Source organism: Lonchura striata, chromosome 2 (genome assembly GCF_050655825.1).
Source record: "Lonchura striata isolate lonStrDom1 chromosome 2, ASM5065582v1, whole genome shotgun sequence".
Lineage (NCBI taxonomy): Eukaryota > Metazoa > Chordata > Aves > Passeriformes > Estrildidae > Lonchura > Lonchura striata.
In genome coordinates this window covers 147,943,142-147,952,195 of record NC_140704.1, presented here as the reverse complement: position 1 = coordinate 147,952,195, position 9,054 = coordinate 147,943,142, and the positions used below count along the sequence as shown (strand labels likewise).

The 9,054-nt window shown below is 37.2% G+C and overlaps 1 protein-coding gene across 2 annotated transcripts in view; it reads left to right on the top strand.

Annotated features, from left to right (window-relative positions):
* ADCY8 (adenylate cyclase 8) overlaps nucleotides 1-9,054 on the top strand; it is a 117,239-nt gene that overhangs the window by 35,966 nt on the left and 72,219 nt on the right. The window lies entirely within an intron of this gene.

Genomic DNA, 9,054 nt, shown 5'->3' with positions numbered 1-9,054 from the left:
TCGCAGTTTTCATGAATCCATTTTATACCAACAATATCATAACTTGCTACCACCTGTTTGAAATTTTGATTTAATACTTTCATTTGATATCAAAAATGTTGACAACCAGTGTTATACTTTGTTAATGAACACTTCAAAGACACTGTCTTTGTTTTTAGCTTGATTTTGTTGTAAGAACACAGCAGGTAATTCTGTTTTCATCATATCTGGGCAATGAAAACAGATAGTCTAACTCACTTTCTTAATTAGCTACTGAAAACCCTTCAAAACCAATGAGTATGTAATTTCCCTCATTGTGAAAATGCTGTGAAACTTCCTTAATGAAGAGCAGAAACCTGCACTAAATTTCTTCTTAATTTCTATTTCTCAGGATACAAAATCCCTAAGTTTTAAATGAATGACATATTAAATCCAGACACATATTGAAATGATGGCTTTATGTAGAATTGCATTCAATATATATGAGGTGTCATGACCTGCTCTTTCTCCAGTCTTTACTTGAAATTTCATAACTTCTTAAACCCTGAAATACTGCAATTTAATTATAAAGAGACTCTCAGATAACTTTGTCATGCTGCCTTTTCTTGTGCCACACATACGTATGTCAAGTTATACATATCTGAAAACAATTATTGTGTAGTGAAGTAAGGAATATTAATGTGCAATAGAATTTGTGCAGGAATATTTGACTAACTGAAGCTGCAAATGAAGCCTTAAAAGGATTATAAGAGGAAAAAAATCACAAAAGTTAAATAGCTATAGTTATTGCAGCCAGAGGACTATAAAAATCAGTCCATCCCTTACCCCTTCTCTTGTAGTAAGACCACAATGTTGCAGGACAGCTATTCACAGAAAAGGCATTTAGACATAATTAGAAACTTTTCTGGTGTCATGGCCACACTTAAACTCCCTGAGACTGCTCTAGACAAAGAGACTAATGAAGCCAGGACAACGCAATAGGAAAACATGGATGGGAGGCTGCTTTCAAGATAAACAAAGTTGTTAAATGGTATCTTACTAACATGAATAACCTGGGGTCTGGACTAATGTTCAGAAAACCCAACATATATCCTCTTTGAAACATTTTGTTTGCATTACTTCTAGTAGATTTAGAGCACCTAATAACATTTTATACAGAAGTTTTTTGAGCTCAGAGGGGGAAAACAGTCCATATCTGTTTGACTTTTACAATCATCTTCTGGAGAGGTGTTCATTCTTGTTCTCAATGTAGCAGGTTATGCATCATTCATGAAGAGAAAACTCTTTACCTCTTGCACAGAGTTTGCCAGCAAGGCTGTTCTGCCCCTGCTGTGATAAACTATGGGGAGGGAGTGAGCTCAAATCAGAAACAAATCCTTCAGGTTCTAAGTCTTGACAAGCCAAATGGAGAAAATTATTCTAATTTTAGCACTACATTTGTGTTGTTTCAATGAAGACAGTTCTAGAATTTACAAAAGCCACAACACATTAGTAATTTTAATTGTATTGTTTAAATCCCTCTCTAAGACAGTCCTCAGCAAACAGGTCTATTTCTCTGCAGAAATAATCTCAAATTCCACAAAGAGAAGGTCCTCTTATGTGGAAATAAAGGCCCTTCTTGCCATCTTCCTAAGTCGTTATGGAAATGTTCTTGGGCATCTAACACACAGGCAGAGGAAATGGAGCTGAAGGCTGGAGGCAGGAGGGGAGAGGGGAGCAAGCACTGCCTGCTTCCAGTCTTGCAAGGAGTATTCAGGCCAGAAGGTCCAGGCTGGTATCAAACCCACTCCACTGGGCTTCCCATCAAGGTGGGACAAAGATGGGCATCTGCAAGTGTTAATTATGGGTTGAGTCAGACCAGTTGGGAGAAAGAAGAAAAACTTTTCTACATTAAACAGTGCAATGAGAAGAGTCCCCTAAGAGAATACCCTACAGAAAATTCCTCCCTGCAAGTCCTGCCACTGGCTCCCTGAGCACCTACATTCCAGGTAATCTCTTTCTCAAAGGGGATCCCAAAAATCCAATTAAAGGTCATTTGGAAAGTCAAAACCGTTTGGATATTGTTTAATTTGATTTGTATAAAGGATTAGAGTTCACCACCTGAAAGGACCATTTGTTCAGGTGAGAAGAGGACAGTTTTGTTTTCTGGGTATGATCACACATTCTTTCTTTCTAGTATGGGTATCAGGACTAGAAAATGAGAAGGCAGCCTTTAGTCTTCAAAACAATCTGCTGTTGGCATATTTAGTCTCTTTTGCCTGTTATTGTTGGAAAAACTGTAATCTTGCCTTAAGCTCTTTTTTCATTAAAAACCTGTTCTATTTGACCATTTGTTTCCTTCTACCTCTACTTCCAGAGGTTTTTTTTTTCACACTTTCCCCTGCAACAATCTCTGTTTCCCATGGCTTTAAGAAGCTCTCTGCAGATTGATGAGCTCTAGTTTGCTTTTGGGTTTTTATTTTTATTTTTTTAATTTTTTAAAGCAGCTTACATGTTATGTAGGTTTTATCAAGCTCTCACAAAGATAGAATTTAATCAACTGTCAGTACTTTACAACATCTCAAAAAAAAAAGCAGATTGGATTGGGATTGGAAAGGACACTTTAAGAGGGTTAAGCACCATGAACTCTTGTGTATGTACATATATGTATGTGTATGTGTGTGTGTATATAGATATATATACACAGTGGTGGTAAGAATATTAAAATCTCTCTAAATTGGTATGACAATAAAATTCAGATTTAGTTTAAAAAAAAAATAATAATATTAATTTTAGAGAGCACATGGCCTTTATAAAAATAGTTTAATGTGCTTCATCTTCTAAAATTATGATCACAATAACTCACATTTTAAAAAAGAAAACTATGTAAACCTCTGGTTAGAGGCTCTGGTTCAGGCTTTTTTTTCTACTTGATAGAAACCAATTTGTTAACTGTGAGATTCTAAGTAAAGCTTCACATTTGTCCAGACTTCCTTTCATCTTAGTTCTTTTCTCTAAAGAACCATGGTTGCCACAGAAAATTTTATTCATGTTGCTCCATCAGTACTTAGATGATCAAGCTCTAAGTATACCATACTGGTAAATTCAACAAATAATAGAATGTGAAAAGTTTATATTTTGTATATTTATATAAATTGTTCTTCAAATCCATTTCCATATTCTGATTTAGTAGGTGACCTGTTTTCTAAATCCAATAACAGACTTTTCTTCCTTATTGTTGGGGGGAAGAAATATTTACGTGCACTTATGATTCTGCAGATACCAGGATGTATTACTACTAGTATGATTACTACATCTTCTCTCAAAATACCCCTTACTTAACCCATTTGCAATACGAATCCAAAGATTGTGAGATTTTACATGTAGTGCTTTCACCTTCACTGCTGGTGTTTGTTTCTTGTTATCAAAGCATAACTTCCACATTTTTATTTCAAGTCAAATTATAAGGTAAAATAAAGATAAAAACTTTCTGCTGCCTTCTCTTCCATTCCTTGCAAATCTGGAGTTGCCACATGGGCTCAAACAGAATAATGAGATTTATAGCCAGTGACAGAGAGATAAGAGTCAGACCCTGAATTCATGTAGGGGAAAAATCTCAGTGTCATATGTTCAGGCATGGGAGCTTTCCCTAGAAGAAGTTAGTGAGAAGGAAACACCTTTTCTAGCTGATGGATTTTGGATTCACTGAGGATAAAACTCCTGTGTGGTACTTAGACCTCTAAGCCAGTTGTTCAAATGTTGTGCTGGCCAATAGTGAATGAAACTGATGGGATTTTGCTGGCCTGTGTCTTCTGTGTTCTCACATCTTTGCTAAAGAGAGGGGTGTCTAAAAAAAAAAGCCTTTTTCAGAGCTGCCACCAACAAATGACCCTTGGTGATGCATTAGGGAAGTGGACAGAAATGAAATGAGTAGGGGAAAGGAAATAGTTTCAGCCCTCTACAGAGATGAGACTACTGCCAGCTGGGTTGTCACACATTCCTCTTGGCTTAATAAAGAACTCCAAACTCCAAATTCATCAAGTTAGTACCTCTGTTCTGAATTTCTCATTCAGGATCAGAACTGTTAGTGTATAAGAAACTTCCCTTAGTGTCCTAAAAGGACTGTAGGAAAACTCTAACATTAATGTCCTTACAAGATGTTTTATTAATAGAGGGACTCTGTAGTCCAGGTAATAGTTTTAAATCATGTAACCATAAGAAGTACCAATTCCAAGATAAACAAGAGTCAAGTTACTGATGCCATTACTTAGATAATTTAAGGTAAGATAGAATATTTGAATTAACATCTATAAATAGGCTAATGGTCTTTCATATTGATGCAGTTTGGGTTCTGCCTTTTTTTTCTTTTATATGTTCTCCGTATTCGTCACACATATATTTGTAACTCTGTCACCTATTGTACCGTAGTTAGTTTTCCCACTACTTTTCCATGGCCTTTCCCTGAGCAGAAAAACAAATTCCAGATCTCTAAGCCCCAGGTGATAGAAGGTTTCATGCTATCTTGGTTCTTCCTGGGAGCCAAGAACTAGAACAACTCTTCAAGATGCATTCTCATGGACAAAGTACAGCTAGTGCTGAAGGAGGGGCTCCAGAGAAGGGGTTTGACCTGGGCGGGGGGGGGAACTGCATCACCCCTTGTCCTCCTAATTGGTGCTTTTTATCAATTATGCTCATTTCCTAAAACCAATAAATGTCTACTCATCCCTGTAAGAGAGGGCTTTTATGAACATCTTTCCATAACTTGCTCTGAAGGCCTTCATTAAAAATCCCCTTTTTATATTACCTCCTTACTAAAATTATCTCAAGTTTCATTTCCAGGTTAGGAAAAAGGCAACAATATCAACAGGATTCAACTGCCCATCTACAAACCATTCAAAGGGGTTTGATTTTCAGGAGGTGACTATTTCTCCCATCCACTGAAAGGAAGCTTTATCCTGCTTGTTCTGTTTAGTACTGGAGTCTTGTATTTCTCTGACAAGCTGTATCCCTTGTTTTGACCAGAAAATACCACCTTGTGGCTCTTATCTTGGTGTCTGCAGTGATTTAGTTATAGAAAGATGAAAAAAAAAAAGGCACAAAAGCCTGCTTTCTGATATTTTTCATGTCATTAGCTGACATGGGTACTCCTGACAAATGTGTATTTTCCTGAAATTATCTAGAAATTTTCAAAACAGCCCAAAAAAAATGGAGCAAAATGAAAAAAAGAGACATCTAAATCAATAGAAAAAAGAACCAGTACAGAAGAATTAAATGAAGATTTAACAGCAGATAAGGCAAAGCTCTTCCAGAGAAGTACAGCGCAATAAGCATTAAAGTCAGATGGTGCCATTCTGATATTTTAGAACAAATTTGAATTGTAGGAGCTGTTTTGTGATCATTTTGTATCCCAGTAAAACAAGGAAAAGCTTAAGATTATAGCATTATGAAATCAGTGCTGTGCCTATATTTCTCCTGTTATTTAGCCCTGACTCCAGCCTTCCTTGCAAACTAACTGAAATTTATGGAAGCCAATACACCAGAAGATAGTACAAAGCTTTTTGTCATAATGTGGGTCTTATTTCTATATAAATCTTTTTCTTCTGAATATTTGTCCTCTCCACTATTGCTTAATAAAGAATGAATAACAAAAAAAAATCATGATACTTGGAACAAACAAAATTTACACTATAAGATATGCCTTTCCCTTATTAGGTGAGTCTAATGGATTACTGTGGGGCTGGAGAGTGTCACTTGCTCAGTTCAGAGATCCCCAGCAACAAGTAGGACATTGACCTGTTGGAGAAAATCTAGAGGAGAGTCATGAAGATCATCAGAGAGCTGGGCACTTCTCCTATTAAGACAGGTGGAGAAATTTGAAATTGTTTAATCTAGGGAAAAGAAGCCCACAGAGAAACCTTATAGAACCTCCCAGTGCCTAAAAGGGCTCCAAGAGAGATGGAGAAGGACTTTTGACAAGGGCATATAGTGGTAGGACAAGGGGAAATGGTTTCAAACTGAAAGAGTAGGTTGAGATTGCTATTAGGAAAAAAACCTTGACTGTGAGGGTGGTGGGGCTCAGGAACATGTTGCACAGGCAAGATGGGCCTGCCCCTTGACTAGAAGTCAGATGGAGCTTGGAGCAACTTGGTCTAGAGGAAGGTTCTCCTGTCCATGGCCAGGAGGTGGTAACTGACTGATCTTGAACAGCCCTTCATTGCATGATTCTGTGATAAATTTCCATGTCTACAAGTCAGGGCAGTAATGCAAATTGTTTTGTAACTCCCGCTTTTCACCACTCATCTTTCTAACATGGTTGGGTTTCACAATGAAATGTAAATCTAACATGGTCTTTATTCAGGAGATAAAAAGTCATATGTAAGGGTTCAGAGGATCTGGAATTATTAACGATTGCACGTTGTTAAAAGACAACTCAAACAAATCACTATTAGTAGATTGTTTCGTGATGTGTTCACACCCACTCTCATCCAAGTGGTGCTCATTAGTAGTGCTTATGTGGCCTTATGACAAGTTGGTTTGTTGTACATGTCCCATAGTATAATTAATGACTGCAGTTAGCTTCATGATCAACTGTGTTACTTATAAAAATAATTTTATAAGTATTTTTGTAAATATTTTGAAGAGGAATAATTTTTCTTTATTAAATATACATGCATCAGCAATAACAAGTATAATGCAATAAAAAAAACCCTCAAAACCACAAAATGTTGTTCTACCAATTCCCAGCAAACTACAGGGTAAGCTAAATCTTTATGAAGCCAAAATTATACTGGGAAGGCATAAAAACCAAAACTGGCAGCCCTGGAATAATCCTTCTACATCTCAGGAACCGCAGGGTAAGCAGGCATTAAGATTGTGATCTCCTTACACAGCCAACTGGGTAATAAAAAAGATACCTCCTTTTACACCTGGCAGTATCTGTTAGTCGTCACACCCTGACAAGATTTTGTAATGTGGCTTCAGGAATTGAATCATCAAACCATTCCCTATCCAGCCAAAACAAAGGACCAGCAGTACCTTGCAGTTCCTCCCTTCAGCATGTGCTACATATATTGTTTTATGATGGTTTGAACAACAGCATAGAGGAGACAAGGATAACATGTCCTTCCTACAAGAATTGTGTGGAAAAGGTATTTTCCTACTTTCATTTCCACAAACTTTGCAACATGTCTCATTAGACGCTTTCATGAAGGGTTCACTTTCACTCACTCTCATAAATACTGGGTTATCAGTTTGATTGAGATTATAGATGTCTTTCATAGAAAAAAGCTAAACAAAAGGAGCCTCCAAAACCTTCTGTGTGATCTCACCTTGTTTCTCTTTGAAAACAGCAGATACCTAAATGGAACATGCAGCCAAGTACAGGATAATTTGGGATATAAATTGCCAGAATTAAAAAAAAAAAAAAGTTGATATTGCTTATATCAAACATTGCAGAAGTAGTAAGAGCTAAAAGGCAGCCTCATAACCCCACAAGTCTGAATGAATTAGGTACTGCAATTACTTCATTATTTTTTTAATTAACTCCCATTGTCTTGATGAGGTACAAGAAAGAACAGCTGCAAATACACTGTCCATTGTACACGTAGTAGGCACAAAGGAATTTCTCTTCATAGCAGTTCATCATAATGAGAGGTGCTAATTTCCATTTTCTAGAGTGGCATCTACAATAATTACATCTGTTCTGAACATGATCAGATTTTCAGTACAATACAATACAATTTTTATTGACTTTCCTTAAATGTAATAAAAGCTCATGTGCTCCAGAAAGACTAAAATTACTCCTGCTTTAAATGGCCCTTTTCACATCCTATTAAGTTCAGTGTTTAAGACAATAAAAATCTCTGGTATTAATTGTAAATGTTGTTAAAGACAAGCTTGATGTAAAAATTATTCTTAACATTCAAGATGAAAAATGTGGAACAGTTTCTCAGAGAATCTATCATTAAACACTTCTGGGATACGCCCACTACAATTTTCCACAAGTGTCTTGGGAACAGCCATAAGCAGGATGATTCCAAACCCAGACTTACTCCCACGACTTCTCTGTAGGTTCCCCCTTTTGATGGCGCATGTAGAGGAAGAAGAGCAAAACCTGAACTGACCCATCAGTCAAGAGGGACTTTTCATGCCTTGGCAAAGCCATCCCCAATAAAAATTATGTGGCACAAAGAAAAATCTATACCATCTAAGTGGAACTGGTGCACTGAGCTTTTGCACATAGCAGACCCTGCAGGGGTGACTCCCTTACATGAACTGCAGAGAAACCTCAGGGAGTTTGATCTTCCTCTTAGCAATCTGCTCTAGATCCCAAACTGCTTGTCAATGTTTTGTGCTTGTTGGAGTTTTGGTCTCTTTGATTAGCCCAAGCGGGTAGGTCTCTGGTTTTTATTCACAAGACTGAGGTCTTGTGCACTGTTTAATTGACTCTTCTCAAAAACTGCTGCAAAGGTAATTTTTATTCATCAGAGACATGTCCCACTTCCCCACGAATGTGCCTACCTATGTTTGTGCAGTTGTAAGCACTGGTACTCCCTGATTTCAGTACAAGTGACCCAAAGGATCAGTGCATGACCATGCAGACCACAGCAAAGCTGTCCAATAAAGAATGACTATTGCAGATGCATAAAACAATAAATGGGCCTTAGAGGCAGTATAAATGTTAAATTGCAGTCTTGGGACTTTAAGTAGATGTGGATGACTCATGAAGTTAATTTAGTTGCAGGATTTGTTTCACTGTTGCTAACTTTTCCTTAAGGAGTAGATTGGGTAGGACTCAGCTCCATATTTGACACCTCCTAAATGAAGTGACTACAAACTCTTTACATCTGTGAGCTCCTACTATCATGGATTGAGATCTAGTCAAAACAGACAACAAAACCCAAAGAGACCATAGTGATACCGAAGGAGTCATTTACTTGGCTAAGTATCTCTCCAGATTCATTGGATTATATGGAAGTCTGGCCATAACTACCTTGGAGTCACAAAACTCAGGTGTCTGAATGCAGACCTGAATTCTACCATCAATTTATTACATTTAGTGATTTCTATTGGTCTTGTGTCTTTACCATAGTTATT